This window comes from Anolis sagrei, chromosome 6 (genome assembly GCF_037176765.1).
Source record: "Anolis sagrei isolate rAnoSag1 chromosome 6, rAnoSag1.mat, whole genome shotgun sequence".
In the NCBI taxonomy this organism is placed as follows: Eukaryota; Metazoa; Chordata; class Lepidosauria; order Squamata; family Dactyloidae; genus Anolis; species Anolis sagrei.
In genome coordinates, this window is record NC_090026.1 from 85,467,573 (window position 1) to 85,490,565 (window position 22,993).

The window sequence follows — 22,993 nt, forward strand, 5'->3', positions numbered from 1 at the left end:
CTGGTGGATTTTGGGACTTACTGAACCACTTATTTCAAGACTTGTCTCCTTACACCATTGAAGATGAAGATGTATGGATTCAATGCATAGGATTTTGTGTGAGTTTTATTTTCTGCAAATGGACTGAGTTTATTTTCAAAGCTGGATATTTTTGTGAAGTTGCTTATTTAATTAAGAGTAAATTTTGTTTCTCCCATTTACTTGGCTCATATTTACTCTTTGTGGATGAACAAAGGGCTGGGAAGTCTGGACAGGACTGCACAATTACTGGGTTAGCTTTCTTATAAACTGCAACGACATAAAACAATAACAGCCAACATAAATATCGTACTTCACAAAAACCCCTGGTTAAAATCAGTAAAATACAGCAATTACTGCAGATATAAAACAACAATAATCAATTTCAGTCAGGTAAAGTGTTTGGTGAAATCTATGGGTTTTCATGTATATGCATTAAAAGAATTTAAATATGGCCGAAGGCTTCTAAAAAACAAACAAACCCCAACCTCTATGTCTATTGTGTTTGGAAGGCTTGAAGAGTGGGGGCCAGTCTGATCTTTATCCACTGAACCATCCTCAACCTTTCCCTCCCCAGTGCACAAACCGCACAGAGTCGCCGTATCAGGCTGATATATGCGGTATAAAAGAAAAGCAAATAAATAAAAATAAAATAAATAAATAAACTGCTAGATGGACTTTTTGCAATAAGAGACATATAAGCAAATTGTTGGTCCAATTTGCTGTTAAAAGTGTCTATATGTTTAAAAATGAGGTGTAAAGTCTGGCCCATTAGTGTGTACGTGTCTGTTGGTTCATTGTTCATCAGTGGCGCAGGATTTTCCTTGGTTTGAGAAATTAAGAGACAAACAAGCTTTTCTCTTATTAACAAGAGGAAGCACTTACTACTGATGACTAGTAAGATGGCAACACAATTAGATGGTGCAATTTGACTGAGGGCCTCAGTTCAAATGGAAGTTCCCAACCTAGACCTCAAGTCATTCACCTTAAAATATTCCAAGAAACATTTCCACCTCTTCAGAAGATGGTCGATGAAAAATTGGAGATAAAAACCAAAAATGGAGGGCTGATAAGTGGAGTACAGGCCCCACAGCAGCAGTGAGATGGAGGGCACCAAGTTGAAGGGAAACAGCTTCTACTGGACTGTGAAACAAAGATGCCAGCCAGCTTACCAGAAGTCCTGTGGCACACACCAGCAACCCCCGCAGCACCAGTCACTCCTGCAAGCGACTCAGAAAGCTGTCACTCCTTCGATCAGATTATCCACTTTGAAATGGATTACGTTAGTTTACACTGCCACATAATCCAGTCCAAAGCAGGTAATCTGGATTTTATAGATGGGGCCTCAGATATCCTAATTTTTGGCCTTCATATTGAACAGAACAGGAGCCCCCAGTGGCACAGTGGGTTAAACTGCTGAGTTGCTGAACTTGCTAACTGAAAGTTTGCAGGTTTGAATCCGGGGAGTGGCGTGAGCTCCCACTGTTAGCTCCCAGTTTCTGCTAACCTAGCAGATTGAAAACATGCAAATGTGAGATCAATGGGTACTGTTCCAGCAGGAAGGTAATGGTGCTCCATGCAGTTATGCTGGCCACAAGACTTTAGAAGTGTCTACGGACAACGCCAGATCTTTGACTTAGAAATGGAGATGAGCACCAACCCCCAGAGTCAGACACAATTGGACTTAATGTCAGAGGAAAACCTTTACATTTACTATTGAACAGAATGAGGAGGCTGGGAAGATAGCATGTATAGCATATAGAGGTCAGAAATTTCACTTTTAAAATAGTACAACTCTTAGAATTTCCCATTGGTATGCACAAGTGTGTGTGTGTGTGCTTTCTCAATATCTGGATACTAGTAGTGTTGCTAGATTTTCCTGGTTAGATCTCTGTACCTTCAATCGTGGGCGAAGCAGAAGGAAATCATGAAGTTTAACCACATTTCTCTGATAGGAAATAACTTGTAGGGCATTACTTGGCTGCAGCTTGCAGTATAACAAAGGGCCTTGTGACACTTACTGAGATTTCTTATGGCGTAAGATATCCGATAAAGTGGATTCTTAGTCCATTTAATGGAAGCTTAGACAACAATGAATCTATGAGAGTCTTAAGGCATTTTTTTGCTACTTTTGTGACCAGGGAAGTGAAACCTAGTAAATTTGGCCTTTGAAAATACTAAAATAGGAAAAGTTGGGAATTCATGAGGGTCGCCCACTTTCCTGTGTTGCATTGAGGACCAATTCAAATCAAAATGGAATTGTTAAACACTTTATGGGTCAATCCTCCTGGGTACACACACTTAATTTGGGATTAAAATTATTTTATGTGGAAATGTGTATGTTATGCATGTGTTTGAGTGAGATTGACCAGAAACTGTCCTATGTACTACCCTAAAGGTCAGTCTATTGACCAGTGGGAACATGTCCAGAGAAAGGGACCATAAAGGTCAAACGTCTGGAAGTCAAGCCCTACGAAGAGCGGCTTGGGAAGCTGGGTATGTTTAGCTTGGAGAAGAGAAAGTTGACATGATAGCCATGTTTAAATATTTGAAAAGACACCACATTGAGAAAGGGTCAAGCTTGTTTTCTGCTGCTTTAGAGCAGCAGGACATGGAGCAATGGAGTCAAGCTGCAGAAAAAGTCTCCTTCTCTGTCGGGAGTGCATTGTGTATTCCTGCATGGCAGGAGGTTGGACTGGATGGCCCTTGGAGTCTCTTCCAACTTTATAAACATTCTATAAACATTAGGAAGAACTTCCTGATGGTAAGAACTGTTCAGCGGTGGAATATGTTGCCTTGGAGTATGGTGGAATCATCTCCTTTTCTGGAGGTTCTTAAACAGGCTGGTTGCTTACTTATGTCTTTACTTACTTACTTAGGTGATCCCTCATTGGCCGAGTATGATGGCCTTCCAAGTGTAGTGTCTTGGTGGTGGGTACGTAGGCAACTGTGAAGCCCATTTCTTGACCTGCATGTTCTTCCACAATGACGGCATTGGTTTCCAGGTGGAAGGCGGTCCTGGTCAGGGTTGGCTTGACATGCCTTCCTCTTGGCACGATTCTCCCTTTCACCCTCCATTTGTGCCTCTTCAAATTCCACAGCACTGCTGGTCACAGCTGACCTCCAGTTAGAGGCCATTCACTAGGTTTCCCCCGTGTGGTTCTGGGATTTTTTTCTCACTGTTCTTGAGATCATTTCGACCCCACAGGATGAGATTTTGCATAGAGCCCCAGATCGAGGGAGATTACCAGTGGTCTTGTATCTCTTCCATTTTCTAATTATTGCTCCCACAGTTGATTTCATCACACCAGGCTGCTTGCCTATTGCAGATTCAGTCTTCCCAGTCTGGTGCAGGGCGACAATTTTGTTTCTGGTGTCCTTCGACAGCTCTTTGGCCTTCACCATAGTGGAGTTTGGAGTGTGACTGCTTGAGGTTGTGGACAGGTGTCTGTTATACTGATAACAAGTTCAAATAGGTGCTGCTACTACAGGTCATGAGTGGAAGACAGCAGAGCCTCTTCAAGAAGTTACAGCTCTGTGAGACCCAGAAATCTTGCTTGTTTGTAGGTAACCAAAGACTTATTTTCCATTTTAATTTGCAAATAAATTCATTAAAAATTAGACAATATGATTTTCTGGATGTGTTTTCTCATGTTGTCTCCCATAATTGAGGTCTACCTATGATGTCAATTACAGGCATCTCTCATCTTTTAAGTGGGAGAACTTGTACAATTGGTATCTAACTAAATACTCCCCCTCCCACTGTACACCAACAAAAGCAGATCAAGGGAGGTAGTCTGTGTAGGAAGAACTTCCTGAGGGTAGAGATCTTCCAGGGTGGAATATGTTTCTGCCTGGAAGTGTGGCGCACTCTCATCTGCGTGGTCATCTGTCGGGGCTGCTTTGATTGTGCAGTCCTGCTGTGAGGGGGTAAGATACATCAACAAAAGCAGATTAAGGGAGGTAGTCTATGTAGGAAGAACTTCCTGAGGGTAGAGCTCTTCTAGGGTGGAATATGTTGCTGCCTGAGAGTGTGGTGTACTCTCATCGGGGTGGTCATCTGTCGGGGCTGCTTTGATTGTGCAGTCCTGCCCTGAGGGGGTAAGATACATCAACAACAGCAGATCAAGGGGGGTACTCTGTGTAGGAAGAACTTCCTGAAGGTAGAGCTCTTCCAGAGTGGAATATAATGCTGCCTGGGAGTGTGGTGCACTTTCATTGAGGTGGTCATCTGTTGGGGCTGCTTTGATTGTGCAGTCCTGCTGTGAGGGGGTAAGATACATCAACAAAAGCAGATCAAGGGAGGTACTCTGTGTAGGAAGAACTTCCTGAGGGTAGAGTTCTTCCAGGGTGGAATATGTTGCTGCCTGAGAGTGTGGTGCACTCTCATTGCGGTGGTCATCTGTCGGGGCTGCTTTGATTGTGCAGTCCTGCTGTGAGGGGGTAAGATACATCAACAAAAGCAGATCAAGGGAGGTACTCTGTGTAGGAAGAACTTCCTGAGGGTAGAGTTCTTCCAGGGTGGAATATGTTGCTGCCTGGGAGTGTGGTGCACTCTCATCGGGGTGGTCATCTGTCGGGGCTCCTTTGAATGTACATTCCTGAATGGTTGGACTAGGTAGCTTTGTGAACTGTAGGATTCCATGCAGGGGACCATCTTTCCTTCTGCCCTTCGCCCTCCAGCTCTGCAGGAATGTTGCGTGACGAGGGGAAGAAAGGGAAAGCGAGTTCCGTGTGTGTGCGCGCGTGTTGTAAGGAGGAGGAGGAGGAGGAAACACAAGGGAAGGGAGCGCTTCCACTCGGCAAGCTCTGCCCCCAGAACCCGGCGTCCTGCTCCATTTGTGTCACTCACTCGCGCGCTCGCTCGCTCGCTGGCTCCCTGCTTTGCCTCCCGCGCTTCCCTCTCTCTCTCTGGCTCCCCCTCCTTCCCTCCCTCTTTCCCTCCCTCCCTTTCCTCCGCCGGGTCATTTCAGGACACAGGCCGCCCGCCCGCCGCTTGGGAAGCGCTGGAGCCTCGTCGGCGTCTCGCTCGGCTCTCCGAGAGCGCGCCTGGCAGGTGAGCCCCTCCTCCTCCTCCTCTTCCTCTTCCCTGGGAGTTAGTTCGCCTTTCCTTCCTTCCTTCCTCCGGGCTGCGAAGTGGCAGGGAAAGAAGAAGGAGAAGAAGAAGAAGAAGGGGGCAAGCTTCCCTTTCACTTTGGGAGGCAGGGAGAGAGATGAGGAAAGGAAGGAAGGAGAGAGGTTTCCCAACGCGACAAGGCAATGGAGTTCCTAATTGAATATAATAGCGAGCGAAAGAAGGGTGTCTGAGAGCGGCTTTCATCCTCTGCACGTGGCTCAATCAGCGCTGGTTGGGGCGACCCAAAACAGAGGGAAGTTTGAGGCCGGGATGCCGCCTGTCAAGCACTTTTTCTCCTCCTGGGTCCCTTTTGGATTGAAGCCTCCCCATGAGGAAGGCGTTGGGGAGTCTCAGCAGGGTCACCTCCCCCCCCTCCTTCCTCCCTCTCCCCCCAGGAAAGTGCGGGATTGGTCTCTCCCGCCTCTCTCCCGCACATAAGACACTTTCGGGCGCGAGCCTTAAGAGAGCTCCCGCTGAGAAGTAAATCCCGATCAGGGCCAAAGAGGATTTGCACCGACCGCCTCGGCGAAGGCGCAAAGGGAGGCAGCCGGGCCCAAGGGGCTCTCTAGTGGGAGGAAAACACCAGGAGCATCTCCCCCAAGTTCACAGGCACAGGCTGGCTGCCCAAGGGGAACTTCAGCAAGGCAGGAAGGGCTGCTTTCAGCCCAGTCTTTCTCAGGCATGGGCAAACTTGGGCCCTCCAGGCATTGTGGACTTCAACTCCCACCATTCCTAACAGCCTCAGGCCCTTTCCTTTTCCCCCTCAGCCGCTTAAACCTGAGGCTGTTAGGAATTGTGGGAACTGAAGTCTACAACACCCAGAAGGCCCAAGTTTGCCCATGCCTGAACTATATATATTAGGGCACAGACTGGACCTTAGTTTCCACCAGTCTGTATCTTTGATTTGCAAGATAATATACATATCCAAGCAGAGCCGGCCCTAGGTAATTTTCAATGGTAAGCAAGCAGTATTTTGGCACCCCCCCCCCCCAAACTAATTACTGATATATATTTTCTGTTAGTTGTGGGAGTTCTGTGTGCCATATTTGGTTCAGTTCCATCATTGGTGGAGTTCGGAATGCTCTTTGATTTTAGGTGAACTATACATCCCAGTAACTACAACTTGCATATGTCAAGGTCTATTTCCCCCCAAGAGCGCCTCAAGAGCACACCTGGGCAAAATCAACTACATCCAACATTTTTGTCACTTAATGGCTAACAATATGTAAATATGTGCAAAAGTGGTCAAACCCTAATAAAGTAACTGTTTATTTATTTATCTATGTATTTATTTCCAGTATTTATATACTGCCTTTCTCATCCCTGGGGGGGACTCAAAGCGGTTTACACATAAATCATGGCAAGATTCGATGCCTTACGTTGGGCACCGACACGATGCCAATACAAACAATTATAATAGTCAAACCACAATTAAACACAAATCACAATTAAAACAATACATCAACAAGCATTAAAACAATATAACAGTCTCATCAGTCAAATCGCCGTTCCAGTCAATGTCCCTCTAAAATGCTACATACATCTACTGTCCGAAGGCCTGGTCCCAGAACCATGATTTTAATTTTTTTTTCTCAAAGCCAGGAGGGAGGGAGTGGATTTTACCTCATTTGGGAGTGTGTTCCATAGGCAGGGTGCAACAGCTGAGAAGGCCCTGCCCCTCCTCCCTGCCAGACGCATTTGTGCTGTTGACGGGAGCGAGAGCAGGGCCTCCCTGAATGATCTTAGATTTTAATGTGATTTTTTTTCATGTCAGGAGGAACTTGAGAAACTGCAAGTCACTTCTGGTGCGAGAGAATTGGCCGCACCAGGGGATGCCCGGATGTTTTACCATCCTGTGGGAGGCTTCTCTCATGTCCCTGCATGAGAAGCTGGAGCTGACAAATGGGAGCTCACTCCGCTCCCCAGATTTGAACCGCTGATCTTTTGGTCAGCAGTCCTGTCGGCACAAGGGTTTAACCCATTGTGTTGATGTGATGTATGAGGTTGATGAGATGGACACAGTTTTTGAATATCTGGCAGAATATTCAGCCATAGAGAATAATGGTTTGTAAACCTCAGGGTGATGTTACAGGCTATTTTACTCAATTTTTGGTCATTTTAAGGAGAACTAAGCTTACTTTTGCTTCCCTTGTGCTAGAAATGATTGGTCAGCACAAAATGGTAAGCCTCTCTGCCAAAATCCATTAAAATGCAGAATATATAGCACACAGGCACTCCTTTCTAATCTTAGAGCTGATCTTTATATATATCTCAAATTTTGGGAAGGGTTTATCTCAGTGGTTCTCAACCTGTGGGTTCCCAGGTGTTTTGCCCTACAACTCCCAGACATCCCAGCCAGTTTTCCAGCTTTTAGGATTTCTGGCCAAAACATCTGGGAACCCACAGGTTCAGAACCACTGGTTTATCTCAATGATAACATTCCTGCTTTGCATATAGAAGACCCAAGGTTTAGACCTCATCATTCCTGTGTTTGACTAAAATGACATTGTTGACATGGGTAGAGTTGACAGTACTTAGCTAGATGGACCCATGAGCTATCTTAGTTGACAAGAAAGTTAGAAATGTTTGTACAGTTAGGGTTGTCAAGTGGGTTTTTTTTAAAAGAAGCATCTGTGTTGGTATCTTGTAGCCTAATAAAGATGAAGGAAGGAGGAAGGAAAAAGGGAATGTGGCAGCACCTAGACTGATTTTTATTTTAGGCTGCATTTTCGTGGATATGCAGTACAGAGTGATGTTAAAATCTCATGTTATGAAGTGTATTTATACATTTATACATTTATGGGAGTGGGGAAGAATGTAGTGGGTTCAGAAAGGTACAAATCATGTCCTTTGCCCTATGTTTTCAAAGAAGTGCACAAGGTGATACAGGTCTTTTACATTTCCCAGTGGTCAGTTAGTGTTTGTGAAAACAGTAAATCTGCCAACCAAAGATTAATTTCCCTGAGTTCTTTCTGATAAGATTCCTTTTGTTACGTGTGCAGTAGCAAAGACATGTGTGTGTGTGTGTATACATAAACACACACACACACACACACACACACATATCGTGTAATTGATGTATGTAGCGTGCCATAAGATTATTGCCTTTGCTCTTACTACTGCTAATGGATTGAATATAGTTCAATTCAGTTATTTCTCTTATCTAGTTTTCTTTTGCAATTTCCTTATTCAAGGATTGTGGCATACAGAGACTGCCCTAGTGTTGTGCTTATGGGGTAAACCTTGCCCCTTTTCATGTCCTGGCTTTCGTTGGGGGCTCTGATCCATTTTTTGTGAGCTTCCCAAATTCGGGAGGGTTACTTTTGCTTCATGGTCCTGAAAATCAGACCATTAGTGGTGGTGGTGGTGGTGGGGGGGGGGGGCTTCCCACTTACTCCTCTTCCCAGCATTTGCTTCTGCTTTTCTTATCTGGCACCTGCTGTTTCTATTCTAGAGTAAGAGGTGCTTACCTGTACTTGCAAATGCCTGCGCTTTCTGGGCCTGCTTGCACACCATGGCACACATGCACTTGCCTTGGAAAGAGAATGCATGTGTGGCAGGGTGTGCAGGAAGGCCCGGAAAGCACGCATGCCTGCCAGTGCCTGCAGCTAAGCACCTCTTACTCTAGAGTAAGAGGCACCCAACTGCAGGTGTGTCCTGGGTCTGCCTGCATGCCCCACCACACATGCACTCTCTTTCCAAGATAAGGAGACAAGTTTGGCTGCAGATGAAACCAGGCTTTTGTGTCAGGAAGATTTTTGTGTGGGGAGGGGGTTTCCTGTTTCATGCTCCTGAAGAAATGGAAGACACAGTAGGAACTAATTCCATGCAAAACTCTACTGTCTGTCTGATGTGAATTGTGGAGGGGCATTCCTGGCATAGAATGGCATGTAACAAAGTTAATGAAGTTCTGTTGTTGTGGGTGATGTGGGTTTTTATAATTTTATAATTCTATCCCTTGCAATTTGGCCCAGCCTGCTCTGTGCAATTTTTATTAATTTATTTCATTTCTTGTGTTTGACTTTGACTTTGCATTAACTTGTTTTGTTTACATTTGATTTGATGTTATTACTTGCTGTATGTATTGTATTTTGAACTGTTGTAATTGTTGGGCTTGGCCTCATGTTAGCCACCCCAAGTCCCCCTTGGGAAGGTGGTGGAGGGTGTAAATGCAATTTCTTATTATTGTTGTTATTTTTATTACTGGTCCTGTAATTTTTCTCCTAAAGTAGATGTGGGTATTTGTGCCACAGTTGGATTTGTGACAGGGTCTTGTTCTTTTATTATTATTATTATTAAGTTAGGTATTCTGTTGTCGGGAGCCCCCGGTGGTGCAGTGGTCTAAAGCGCTGAGCTGCTGAGCCTGTTGAGCGATAGGTCTCAGGTTCGAAGCTGGGGAGCGGGATGAGCTTCCGCTGTCAGTCCCAGCTTCTGCAAACCTAGCAGTTCGAAAACATGCAAAATGTGAGTAGATCAATAGGTACCGCTCCAGCGGGAAGGTAACTGCACGCCCTGCAGTCATGCTGGCCACATGACCTTGGAAGTGTCTGCGGACAAAGCTTGCTCTTCAGCTTAGAAATGGAGATGAGCACCACACCCCAGAGTCGGACACGACTGGATTTAATGTCAGGGGAAAACCTTTACCTTTACCTATTCTGTTGTCATTGAGTAATTGTTTAAAATTATTGTCAAATATGTATCCAGAGTGGTCATAATACATTGTATTTGTGGCATGACCTTAAAAGGATACATTTATTAAATAAGAGTTGTGAGACCATCAGGTGTTTTCAGCATGAATTGCATACACTGAGAAGAAACCAATTGTAAAATATTTGCTAATGTGTTATAAAGAGAGAGAAATCTCAAGGTGAAATATGGCTACCCCTAATTCTCATCTGCAAGCACTTCAGGGCTGCTCACTTTTGTCTTGTCTACAGTGCTGAACTTAACACAATAAAAGTGTTAAAGGTGGAATGTAGTGGATTAAAGGTTTCTCCCCCCCTTTTGGTTCAGGAGACTTGGAAATGTTGGGACAACACAAAAGATTCAGAAGCAGAATTCCTCCTCATAATATATATCAGAATGAATTCATTGGATAGAAGCCAGGACATTTATATTTGTATATTCTTCCAACTTCTGTATATGATGAATGTGACTCTAGCTAGCTGGTTTGCTTAGGGCTGTCATATCTCTTATCCAAGGCACACATGAGCAATGAAGTCAGACAGAAAAGGTTGCCAGACCTTCTTTTCTGAAACATTGGCTCCTAAACCTTCTTGCAGTTGGCAGCCAGGAACCATAGTGGTTGCTTGATTTTCTTTTCATTGGTATTCTTATTTGCCCACTAGAGTTTATAACAGCAAAGGAGAAGATTGAAGTTAACATGACCCATGTATTCACTGATTTGAGGAAAACCACAAAGATCTGTTCCCTCTCTTCACTAGAGCACTTGAATATCTGTTAAGTAAGAGATGTGATTTACTTCCTACTGGTTCAAGATCGTTACACGGCCCCCTCCCTGCCACAGGAATGTTCTACATAAACCACTGGTGTTGGTTGTGATTTTGCTAATAGTAGTATAGGGATGTCAAGAACATTCATTTTTTCCATCTATTTACTCCAGAAACTTCTTAATATAACTATTAGCTACTAAAAATATGTGTTACACATTATTTTTGTGAGACAAAACAATGTGTAATGCAGGGCTGTAATGCCATCATGAGAAAATCTTTGTTATGGGAAGCCAGGGAGGTAGAAGTCCTTGCACAAAGGAATACTTGGGGCCCTTCCACACAGCCATATAACCCAGAATTTCACCACAAAATGTTTGTACTGTGTATAATATGAGCATATTCATTTTCACAACTGAGCAGATCTGTTTATGATTAGGGTTTTTGGAGGGTTCTCATTCATAGGTTTCCCATATGCCAAGGCTAACCTAATAGCAACAACAACAAAAATAACAACACTGCGTGGCATGATGTTAACCAACTGATGAAAGCTTTAGTTGGGCATCACCTTTTGGACCACAATTCCCAGAAGTGTAGTCTAGCACACAGCTTTTCCAAACTCTGGAGTTGAGAAATCAACTTCAATAAGAGAAAATCAATGATTGTACAGGGAAAATTCCATTTTTAACCAAAGTTTTTGGTGTTCTAAGATGTGCCTCTAGTGCAGTGTTATAGCTTGAATTTAGGATTTGGCATTTGGAAACTTATTATTGTTAAGGTCTTATGCAAACATATAACCCAGAATATCACGGCAGAAAATCCCACAATATCCGCTTTGAAATGAGTTATCAGAGTCCACATTGCCATATATTCCACTTCAAAGCAGATAATGTTTATTCAGCTGTGTGGAAGGGGCCTAAATCTCTTTCCTGCATGATAACACTAGTATGGACGTTCCTTTTGTGTCATGTCTAATTTTGATGCTAGTCAGTACAATAGCTTCCCTCTCGTGTATTAATTTATTAGTTATATAGTTATATTTATCTCCCATCTTTCATACACTGAACTTCAGGCCCTGTGATGAAGGTCCAGCTTTGAGTGAGTGGTTGACCTGGCTTCAAAGCTGGATTTCTCAAGGCCTGTGTCAATGCTTTTAACCAGCTTTGAAACCAGGTCAATCACTCACATTGCCCCATACTTATTCTCGAAGTGGACCTCTTCCTATAAGTAGCTTTCCAGAAAATACTTAATGTTTTATTGATTGTGGTGTACTTCCTCACTTGATTAAGGAGATTAAAATAAAACTTTCATTAATTTTCTGCCACAAGTTGTGGTGAGAACCACTAATTCAAATGGTTTTATATTTATGGAATATAGAGCTATCAATAACTGCTTGTCAAGGTAGCTATATAGTACCTGAAGGTTTCAGAGGAACTATGAGTTTGAATATCAGTTTCCAGGCCAGTGGTTCCCAACCTTTTTTGACCACTTTGACCAGGGACCACTCTCCACCATTAGTACCAAAAGGGTTACGAATCAGTTTTTAGATTTGGTTTGAGGTGCTGATTCAGAAAATTGCATTGGGTAGACCACATCCACTCAAGTTTATGATACAGAACATATGCCATGGTCAATGACAAGGAAGGAGTGGAAGGTGGCATGAAAGAAGTGGAAAGAAAATAAATAAAATAAAATAAATAAAGAGGAAGGAGACTCGCGGACCAGATTTTCGTCCTTGCGTCCCACTGCTGGTCTGCAGCCCACTGAATTTCAACATGGATCTTCTTTGGTTCCTACATTGGTTTGTTTCTGTTATCATATAGTATATGCTTCTTGTTGGGGGGGGGGGATATGTCTGAAATGTGGAGACAGTGTCTGCAAAAGGATTAAGTGTTCCTAAAGGCAGGCAAATGTGTGATGCAATGCTGCCTGGCTTGCCTTTCTTCCTCCCCATGAACCAACAGGGTCTATTTCATATTTCCTGTCAAAATACTAGACACTTTATAGAACGTTCAGAACAAAATGTGCATATTCAGCAATTTTATGCAAAATAAGTGTCAACACCAATGTTAAGCATTGTACATTTGTTTATTTGAAAAGGAATTGAGATTTGAGATATCCTGGATACAGAATGTAGAGTTTTGGTTAAACAGAAAATACAGACAGCCCTGACTCTGGCAAAATATAATTGCAATATCTTTCTAGATCAGGCAAGGACAAATTCGAAGTTTGCCCATGCCTGTTCTAGATCTTTGAAAATGACGGTGTTACAACAGTCTTATGTGGTTCTCAAACTTTTTGGTCTATATGTGTTAAAGGCACTAGATGTTGGAAGTTAAGCAGGGTAATTTCCAGTTAATCTTTTATGGGAGATGAACAACTAATATCACACTCTATTTCAGAAGAAGGAACTGGCAAAATCCTATCTATGGGCCCTTCCACACATATAACCCAGAATATCAAGGCAGAATAACCCACAATATCTGCTTTGAACTGGGTTATCTGAGTCCACACTGCCATATAGCCCAGTTCAAAGCATATAATGTGGGATTTTATTTAGTTATGTGGAAGGGGCCTGAGTATTCCTTGCTTAAGAAAACATGGAGAAATCCACGGGGTTACCATACGTTGACAGGCGACACGAAAGCACACCCATAGAAATACACATCACTTTTACTTTTAACAACACAACAACATTCTAATGGAGTCTGTCACTAACATTTCTATCTTTAAAGGATAAATGTGCACTTGTGCTGCTTTTTGTAATAAAGGCTTTAATGTAAAGTGTTTGTAAAAGGCTTTATGAATGAAAGGAATTTTACTTTTGTTGAAAAGTTCAGCTAGGTAAAGGCTTTGCTCAGGTTGTCACAACAAGACTTTTGGAAATCCGGAAAGAACATCGTGTTTGAATAGTCAAGGGAAAATTGGTGATAACTTTACTAGGCCAACCAGAAAGTGGAAAATATTTTATGCTTTGGAAGCTCACAGGCTTCTCTATCCAGTGAAGATGGTACAAAATCCATTCAAGGAAACACAGGTGTTGCTATCAGAGTCACAGGTCTTTGTTTTGATATTAAAGAGACTGAGTTCAAGCAGGCATAAAAAGGGGGAGACTAGCTGATGAGATGCATTATTTCTCTGTTTTCTACTCCTGCTCCCTTCTTCCTTTTTATACTGCAAGAAACTAGCATGGCTGCTTCATTGAAAACGTCATGCAGGCAGAAAACCTAGTCACCATCCCCCAAAAGAGGGTGAAAAAGTGTTATTTTGGGTTGCTGTGAGTTTTCTGGGCCATGTTCCAGAAGCATTCTCTCTTAACATTTCACCCACATCTATGGCAGGCATCCTCAGAGGTTGTGAGGTTTGTTGGTAACTAGTCAAGCAAGATTTATACATCTGTGAAATAATCTCCAAGATGGAAGAAAGAACTCTTGTCTGCTTGAGGCAAGTGTGAATTTTGCAATTTGGCCATCTTGATTAGCGTTGAATATCCTTGTAGCTTCAAAGCCTAGCTGCTTCCTGCCTGGAGGAATCCTTTGATGGGAGGTATCAGCTGGCCCTGATTGTTTCTTGTCTGGAATTGCCTTGTTTTCTGAGTGATGTTCTTTATTTACTGTCCTGATTTTAGAGTATTTTTCAGTTACTGGTAGCCAGATTTTGTTCACTTTCATGGTTTTCTCCTTTCTATTGAAATTGCCCACATGATTATGGATTTCAGTGGCTTCTCTGTGTAGTCTTACATGGTGGTTGTTAGAGTGGTCCAGCATTTCTGTGTTCTCAAATAATATGCTGTGTCCAGGCTGGTTCATCAGGTGCTCTGCTATGGCTGATTTCTCTGGTTGAAGTAGTCTTCAGTGCCTTTCATGTTCCTTGATTTGTGTCTGGGCAATGCTGCATTTGGTGGTCCCTATGTAGACTTGTCCACAGCTGCATGGTATATGGTAGACTCCTGCAGAGGTGAGATGATCCCTCTTGAATGTAACATTTGTTGGATTTTCTTGTGGGTCAGTAGATAGTTTGTAGGTAGTGTTTCTTCATCAGCTTCCCTATGCAGTCAGTGGTTCCCTTGATGTATGGCAAGAACACTTTTCCTCTGGGTGGATCTTTGTCTTTAAAAGGTATTTTTGTTGAATTGCTCAGATAGAGAAGTTGAGAAGCTAAAGGAATGATGGCTGTAAAAGAAGGCCACACAATTTCATTCTCCACTAGAGCAGTGCAGTCTCTTTCATTGAGATCTTTTCTGACCCTGAGTACTGAAGCCCAAAAGCCCCTATTTTGGAGATGTTCAGTGACATTCCTAGGAGGAATCTGTGTGGCCAAGTCTGCAGAAAAAATGAGGTGTGTCAGGCATGCCTGCCAATAGAAGCCAATTTTGATAGCCTGATTTTCTTGAAAATCAAGTCCACGTATATGACGACAAACAATTCACTCTCTTCGGGTTAGGATTTACCTGCTTCCAGCTGCATTAGATATCTTCAAATCTGAAAAAATACAAGAGTAGCCATGTTGACCATTAAACAATCTAATCATTGGTATTTAGTCTTCAACCCATCAAACCTTTATTAGGACAATAAAAAAACAGAGAGTGACAGAGAAATGGAGAATGTGATAGCTTTTCAAGCTCATTGCCATCTTCATCGGGCAAAAAAAAAAAGAGAGAGAGAGAGAGAGAGAGAAGTAGAAAAGACGTGCAGGGAAAAACAAAAGGAATATTGTTGGGAGTCACAATCATGCAAGACCACACTGTCATTTTCTACCATTTGAATTGTTTTCAGCATGACTACTCCTGCAAAATCCAGACAGTTACGTCTCAATTACTGAATAGAACAATCCTGTTCCAGATATCGACTATATTGCAACGGAAGTGAATGAAATGATAAATCTGCAATAATAGTACTAATGACTCTTTGCCATAATAAGTTCAAAAAAATACATGATGGAATAACGGTATATGGCGTCTTATCAGATTCTTTAAACTTGAGGCTACAAAACCAGTGAATTGTTATTGGTTTTTCAAGTCACAAGACATAACCAATGGACAGGGTTGCATGTATAAGATCTAGAAGTAAAACAAATAGAATATCTCAGTTTCCATAACCAGATATTCCAGAGCCCCATATTGCATGTTTCACTGATAATGTGTAATATTCCACAACTGAAAATGCATTTTGGAAATTTGGTCCATGCTGTGGTTAAAAAACTATAGACTCCAATGCCTTTCAAGATGATTGAAATGTCATGGAAACATAATTAAAAGGCATGTACGGTGAGTTTTGTCTTTAAGCCAAAAAACATTGCTGAAAGAGACAATTGGGCAACTGGTTATGCCTTGAAAGTGTGGAACATAGGGTTCAGAGGTCAGTGATATGTCAAAAAGGTTGTTTCCAAATTAAACATCAGCTAAATGGAAATCTCAGTGGTGGAGTGGGAGGCTAGATCTGCTTGTGGAAAACAGACATCTGCTTGGGTTTCTGCCTTCTTGCAGCTAGTGACATCTCAAAGAGACCCTTGGTAGCATCTCCAGATGGAAATTTCACAAAGGAATAACTGTTAATGTATTTAAGAATTACAGCAGTGGTGTATACATTAATTACACAAGCCAACACAATAGGAGCCTCCAGTGGTGCATTGGGTTAAACCCTTGTGCTGGCAGGACTGAAGACCAACAGGTCAGAGGTTCGAATCCAGGGAGAGTATGGATGAGCTCCCTCTGTCAGCTTCAGCTCCCTATGCAAGGACATGAGAGAAGCCTCCCACAAGGATGGTAAACATTAAACATCTTGGCATCCTCTGGGCAACATCCTTGCAGATGACCTATTCTCTCACACCAGAAGTGACTTACAGTTTCTCAAGTCACTCCTGACACACACACACACAAAACCTAACCAATGGACATTTTGGTACCTCAAATGTTAGATCTGTTTATGGGTATATTTTACCTGCTGGTTCCAAAAATGGCACCAGTTTTCCCCCATCAGGCCTAGTTTTTGATATACAGAACATATGCCATATACCAGTTACTATCTGCTGCCCCATAGAAAATCATGATAACTGTATCTAAGAAACTACAGCTGATGTGGTCTATGCAATTCAATTTTATGAATCCGTGTCCTAAATAAACCTTGAACAGTGGTTGGGCTGTGTTATAAACATGTAATATTTATTGTTCTGTTTCTGGTATTTTTTTGTGTGTATGTGCAGAAATAGATACATTGAAACTAGCACCTTTTAACAGATTAGTCACAGCTTGAGAGTGAAACAGAGAGGATGATAGGCAGGAAGAAGTGAATGGAGGTGTACTTTATCATTTGTCTTCTCACCAGGAGATCATTGACCCTCACCTCAGGCAAACGAAAATAGTTTGTTGTAGCATGAATGAAATATTGAAGAAAATGTGTTCTGCTTTCAGATGGGTTTCAGCAACAATTCTGTATAACTGTGTACCTCTCTGCTCAGTCATAACATTGTATAGCTTTGGTCATTTTCTTTTTCATCCCATCTTCAAAGTGAACTAAACTTAAAAGACCTGTTCGGATTTCTTTCTAGAGCTTTCTTGATTGGACACACTGACCTAATTAGATATTTAAGAGGGTTGCCAAAGCATGCGCTAATAGGTTGTTACTAGTTTCCCATCAATTATTAATAAAGCTCATTTAGACGATCAATTAGCATTGTGAAAGGGGGATTTTGGAATGGAGTTGTTGTAAAAGCACCAGAGAGCTCAGTTTTGTTAATGCTTTGTTCTGTTTGAAGAAGTTGGTACCATAGTTAACAGTAAATCAGCAAATCGTTTGGGGGAAGCATGTTTAGCTTTAGACTCAGATGAGAAGCACAACATTGTGGTAATTGATGAGTTGCATCTAGAGAGTTTCATCTCATTTTGCCTTCACAGTTTTGTGAGAGAAAATGCCAGTTGTTTTTTGAACAAGTATTACCGCTGCTAATTAAACTTTGCCCTGCTTCCCAGGTGGCCACTTCTACCTTTACAAAGGCAGGACATGTTCTCTTCCACCCACCCTCTATTACTAGTGTTTATCTCCCTATTTCCACATCTAATGGGTTGCTGAAGGGCCTTGAACTATGAGTTTGTAGAAGGTTTTGGCTGTATGAGATCATTGAGGGAAGCCTGTGGTTAAATGTTGCCCACCCATGATCTATATTTAATGAAGTGATGGAGTGGCACAGGAGAAGGTGGAGGAGTTGCAGAGCTGAATTGAATTTGTGGGCAAAAATGCTTCCTGGGCATGCTGTCTTCTGAGCTTTTGCATGCAAAAGAAATGGGGAAAAGTTCAGGGAGGTTTACTGCTGAAATCTGGTGGAATACACACTACAGTAGAGTCTCGCTTATCCAACCTTTGCTCATCCATCGTTCTGTATTATCCAACACAGTCTGCCTCCCACTTGGATCCACAGCTGTTTCAATACATGGCAATGTTTTGGTGCTAAATTCGTAAATACAGTAATTACTACACAATATTACCGTGTATTGAACTGCTTTTTCTCTTGATTTGTTGTAAAACATGATGTTTTGGTATTTAATTTGCAAAATCATAATATAATTTGATGTTTATTAGGTTTTTCCTTACTTCCTTCTTATTATCCAACATTTTGCTTATCCAAAATTCTGCCGGCTCGTTTATGTTGGATAAGCGAGACTCTACTATATTCAAAATTTTGGTTTGTTCTTTTCTCATTCCTGCCATTTTGGAAAGAAAAGGAGTCTCCTTCACAATTTCTCTTGACATGTTCTCATTGTCCTTTCTTGAAGTAAAAAAAAGTTACAGAAAGTTGTAGTAGAATCAAGTGTGTGTTAAAGAAAAACCTCATGATGTTAATTATTATGTGCAGCTGGTAATGTAGGTCAGCCAGCATTTTTGGGCCACACACAGTGGGGTATAACTGTATGGGTTTTAGAATACAATGAGTAGAGGTGGAGAAGCAATACACTTCTCTGAGGAGAAGCAATATGCTGTACTGCTGCTATGCTCTAACAGCGATGCTCTTTGCTATGGTGGAATAGCTATTTACTTAAGGTTTATGTTTTGCTCTCTCATTTGAATGAAGATGAAGAAGCCTTATTTTGTGTCACTTACAAGGACTATGTAAGTTAGTTGCACTGTTTGAGTTTGTATGCAACATTGCAAGTTTATGCCTCTGCTGATAAGAGTAAAGTTTTTCTGTTCCTTTTTCCTCTTGTTTGTGTGTCTTTTGCATGGGACTTGGCTAAAACATGCTTTGCACAACAAAAAAATGCATTGGTAAAACATAGTGAAGATAATAGTGCACAATGAGACATAATTTATCTCTAGCAGCAAAAAAAGCTGTTTGGAAAAATATCGGCAGTAGCAATAATGTTAGATGATGTCAATGATAATGATTGCATTAATAGATAAGTAATCTTGGAAAGTCTGGCATACTATTGGCAAGAGGCTGTAGGGAGAGTTAAATATGGTATCTGTTGAAGTATTGCTTGTAGTTCAGAGCACTGTTGGAAAAATCCATGTGTTAAGCATTTCAAAGCACACATAAATTCATAGCTTTGCGCTCTGTACTGTGATCTAAGACTAAATGTAATGTTCGCTCAGGGGTGATTGGAAGCTATTGCTGTTGCCACCCAGGTTGGTATGACCCACTTATGAAGATCGCAGGGCAGGTGTTACATTAAGTCAAGTGATAATCTCCTATGCCAGCAGCTATACACCAGACAAGCTATGAGAAGGTAGGGCAGGAAGGCGGGGACGTTTTGATATGGCTACTTGTTCTGAATAAGTAATTGCTGTAGCACCCTGGGATTGATTGTGCTAGTGTTTATTCTCCAAGCAGACACGAGACTAAGTATAGGCACTAGAGCTCTGCAAAAATACAGGAGTCTCTGATAACTTTTGAGAGTGATTGTGTACAGATAGATACAAACATTATGGACCTTGTTTCCATAAGGGATATTTTTCTGAACTTATGGTGGACACAGAGCTGGGGATAATAGTAAAATCTATTGAAGTGAATGCCTTCTGTCAGAAGTTTCCATTTTAATTCAAGGTGCAGGTAATGACCTAAACGGTTCAGGCCCTGCCTGTCTTCGCGATCGCATCTCTGTCTATGAACCGGTGTCAACTCTAAGATCCTCTGGGGGAGGCCCTCCTTTCACTCCCACTACTGTCACAAGCAAGGTTGGTGGAGAATAGAGAGAGGGCCTTCTCAGTGGTTCCTCCACCATCTCTGGAATTCTATTCCAAGGGAAATAAGAGAGGTCCCAATAAGACAGGGGAGCCTCTTTTCATAAGAGTTTGAAGACCTGGTGGTTTCAGCAAACCTTTGAGAGTGACCAGTGCTAGCTCAGCCCAGTCATTGTTTGGATACAACCGCCCCCTACATACTACCCTGATCATTTTCCTAACAGGCCCCTGAAAATGAACAGCCACAGGCCTGTTCCCACTATTGTTGCTAACCTATAACATAATTGTACCCAAATTACAGGCCCATAGTATTTTGATTACCAGTCTTGGCTTCGCCTTTTTAAATTGTCTTGACCCATTCCTTCCCATGCATTTAACAAATAGGCATGAAGAACATATATGTGTTATTGGGATACTTCTATGCTTATGTTGTCGTTGTTATTTTTGCTTATGGTGCGACTCTGTATGTTGTGGTGTTGTTACTTGGAAACCGCCCTGAGTCCCCTCGGGGAGATAGAGCAATATATAAATAAAGTTTTATATGACATGACAAAGGATAAATCAGAGTATAGAAATGTGCATTAATCAAGACTGGTCAACTTGCTGACCTACTGGTATATAAACAACAACAACAACAACAACAACAACTTTATTCTTGTACCCCCACCTCCAGCTCCCCAAAGGGACTCGGGGTGGCTTATCAATGGCACAAAGTGCCTAAAACAGAGCATAAAATAAAACACAAAACACAAGTACAACAAAATAAAACATATGGCATATAAAACACCAATTTAAAACTCAAAAACAGAACACAATAGACATCTTTATAATCCTACACATATTTATACACACACTGAAGAAAACTTGGAAGCTGCAGCTAGTGCAAAATGCAACAACTTCATTGCTGATTGGAATATCATGTAAACAGCATGTAATGTCAGTCAGTCTTAAAAGAATGGGCTGCCAATATATTTTCACTCTGAAATCTAGGTCCTTCTGATGACATTGGAAGCCCTAACTGGCCTGAGACTTTGATACTTGAGTCTATGCCCTTTCCCTTTTGAGCTGTCCTATGAATGAAGATTCTCCCTCCTGTCCCACCAGTGATGCTAATTCATGATTCCACAAAGTAATCTTTTTGGTGTTAAAACTGAAAGTTATTTGCTGTACCAAGAAACAAATGACAACATGACCATGCCATTTGTAATCGCATCCTTACACCCTCGCTACCCCACCCCCGAAAGACACATTACAGGTGATATTGCTGCTTTTCACACAGTGCTTCCAAGCTTTGCATGGATCTCATTGCAACAGAGGAGTAATCAGATATTAATTGGATTGGGCTGGCATTCACCTAGGCACTGTTTTAGTGCCAAAACTCTGCGTAGCATAGCTATAGATAGTTGGCCCGATATGCCCTGAAGAGAGAAATCCACAAAAGAGTGAGAGAAGATGAGATCTGGTTAGTTTTGCTAGTCATGTGCTTGATTGTTATTGGTAAAGCAAGAATCATATGCTTGGAAACTATGTCATGCCATTAAATTGGGCAGTAGCTGCAATTTATCTGTTGGCTGAAACTAAACATCATTTATCGTTGCCAAGAGTAGCATTAATGAGATAGCTGAGGAAGAACATGCTGAAGAATATAGTTAATATCAAAAATATGCAGCATTAAGGCTTTTTTTTTGTTCATGACACATCACCACATGCCTACTTTTTGATAATTTCAAAACAGTGTGTATTCATCATTTCAGTGTGTTGTAATCATCATTCAACAATTCAAAAAAATAGAAAGGGTGATTTAAGGACAACAGTAGCTCATTGTCCTTGGCTAATCCTATATGACAAGATTAACGCACTGCTACCTTCCTTTTGTACATTTGAGTCACTTAATGTTTTACTTTTCTTGGATTTCATTTTCTTTGATGTGCTCATATAGTAATAAATGTCTTTAAAACTGAGGTATACATTGATTTTCTGATTGTCAAGGGACTGGATCCCTGTCCATACAAACCAAATACTTTGCAGAGAGATCACTTTTGTGAGTTCATCATAGTTGCTCAGTTCCTATTGATCTTGGTAGCTAAAGCTGATATTAAAAAATAATGTGGGTGACATGCAATTTACAGTGAAAGTTCTTCAACCAGCAAAACAGGGAGGAAGTCCCGTCCACTTTCAAAATCTGCTCTAGAATCTTGAAGGATGTTTTTGAAGTAGAGACTCTGGGTTTTGGCCCATGTTTCACTTGATATTTTTTTTAAAAGCTCACCCACACACACACTGTGTTAGAGTTCTTTCCATTCCTGGGCTCATTCTGTTTGTAAATGACTCACTCTTGGCAGAGGGAGAGATGCTCAATTTATATTTTAATTTAATCTTCTATGCTGAAAGTATTTTGAATTGAAGTATAGTTTAATATTTCTGGTGTTCTATCTTGAAGATTAGTGTTCTTTCCCAATATTTTTTTCTCTCCTTCCAGCTAACATTTCATTGTTATGAAGAGTATATTTTCCTGCTCATCCAACCTACATCAAGAACCCATATCTAATATAAGCCACTGTGATCCAACAGACAGAATACAGGATTCAGGTTTTGTTTGGGATTAAATAATATAATAATAACATTTTATTTATATTCCACCTTTCTCCCCAAGCGGACTCAGAATAGATTACAGTATATTAACAGACACAGGCAAACATTCAATGCCTTGTTACAATGAAATACAATGAGACACAAGTACACAGACAAAGGCAAAGGCTTCAATTTCAGGCTCTGGAGGCGGTGCTCATCTCCAGCTCTGAGGGAGGTGCTCTTCTCCATATCCAAACTAAGGAGCCTGTGTTGTTCATACACATCTCCTGATCGAGTGGTTGGCATGATTGGAGTGTCTTCTTGCCTTTTCCGGCAAGTGTGGTACCTATTAATCTATTCACATTTGCATGTTTTCGAACTGCTAGGTTGGCAGGCGCTAGCTAACAGCAGGAGTATACCCAGGCCTGTGGATTTGAACTGTCAACCTTTCGGTCAGCAGTTCAGTAGCACAAGGTTTAACCCATTGCACCACCACAGTCCTCTAAGTTTGGTTATGGATAGATCTCCATTTTGGTTCCTTGTTAGTTCCCTATCTGTGAAATAGAGGGACACAAGACTAATTAATGTGAATGTGTTAAAAATGGGGAAAAACTTTGTATAAATTTTACAGTCTCTATAAAACAGATCAAAAGCTGACGAATTGC

The 22,993-nt window shown here is 41.6% G+C and overlaps 1 protein-coding gene across 2 annotated transcripts in view; it reads left to right on the top strand.

Annotated features, from left to right (window-relative positions):
* Positions 1-4,852: 4,852 nt before the first annotated feature.
* Positions 4,853-22,993, top strand: part of THRB (thyroid hormone receptor beta) — a 233,891-nt gene continuing 215,750 nt past the window's right edge. The window contains exon 1 of one of the 2 annotated variants that reach the window (XM_060781919.2): positions 4,853-5,074. The gene's annotated coding sequence lies outside the window, so the exon portion shown is untranslated. The remainder of the gene's footprint in view (positions 5,075-22,993) is intronic. The other variant, XM_060781922.2, reaches the window with a different exon arrangement.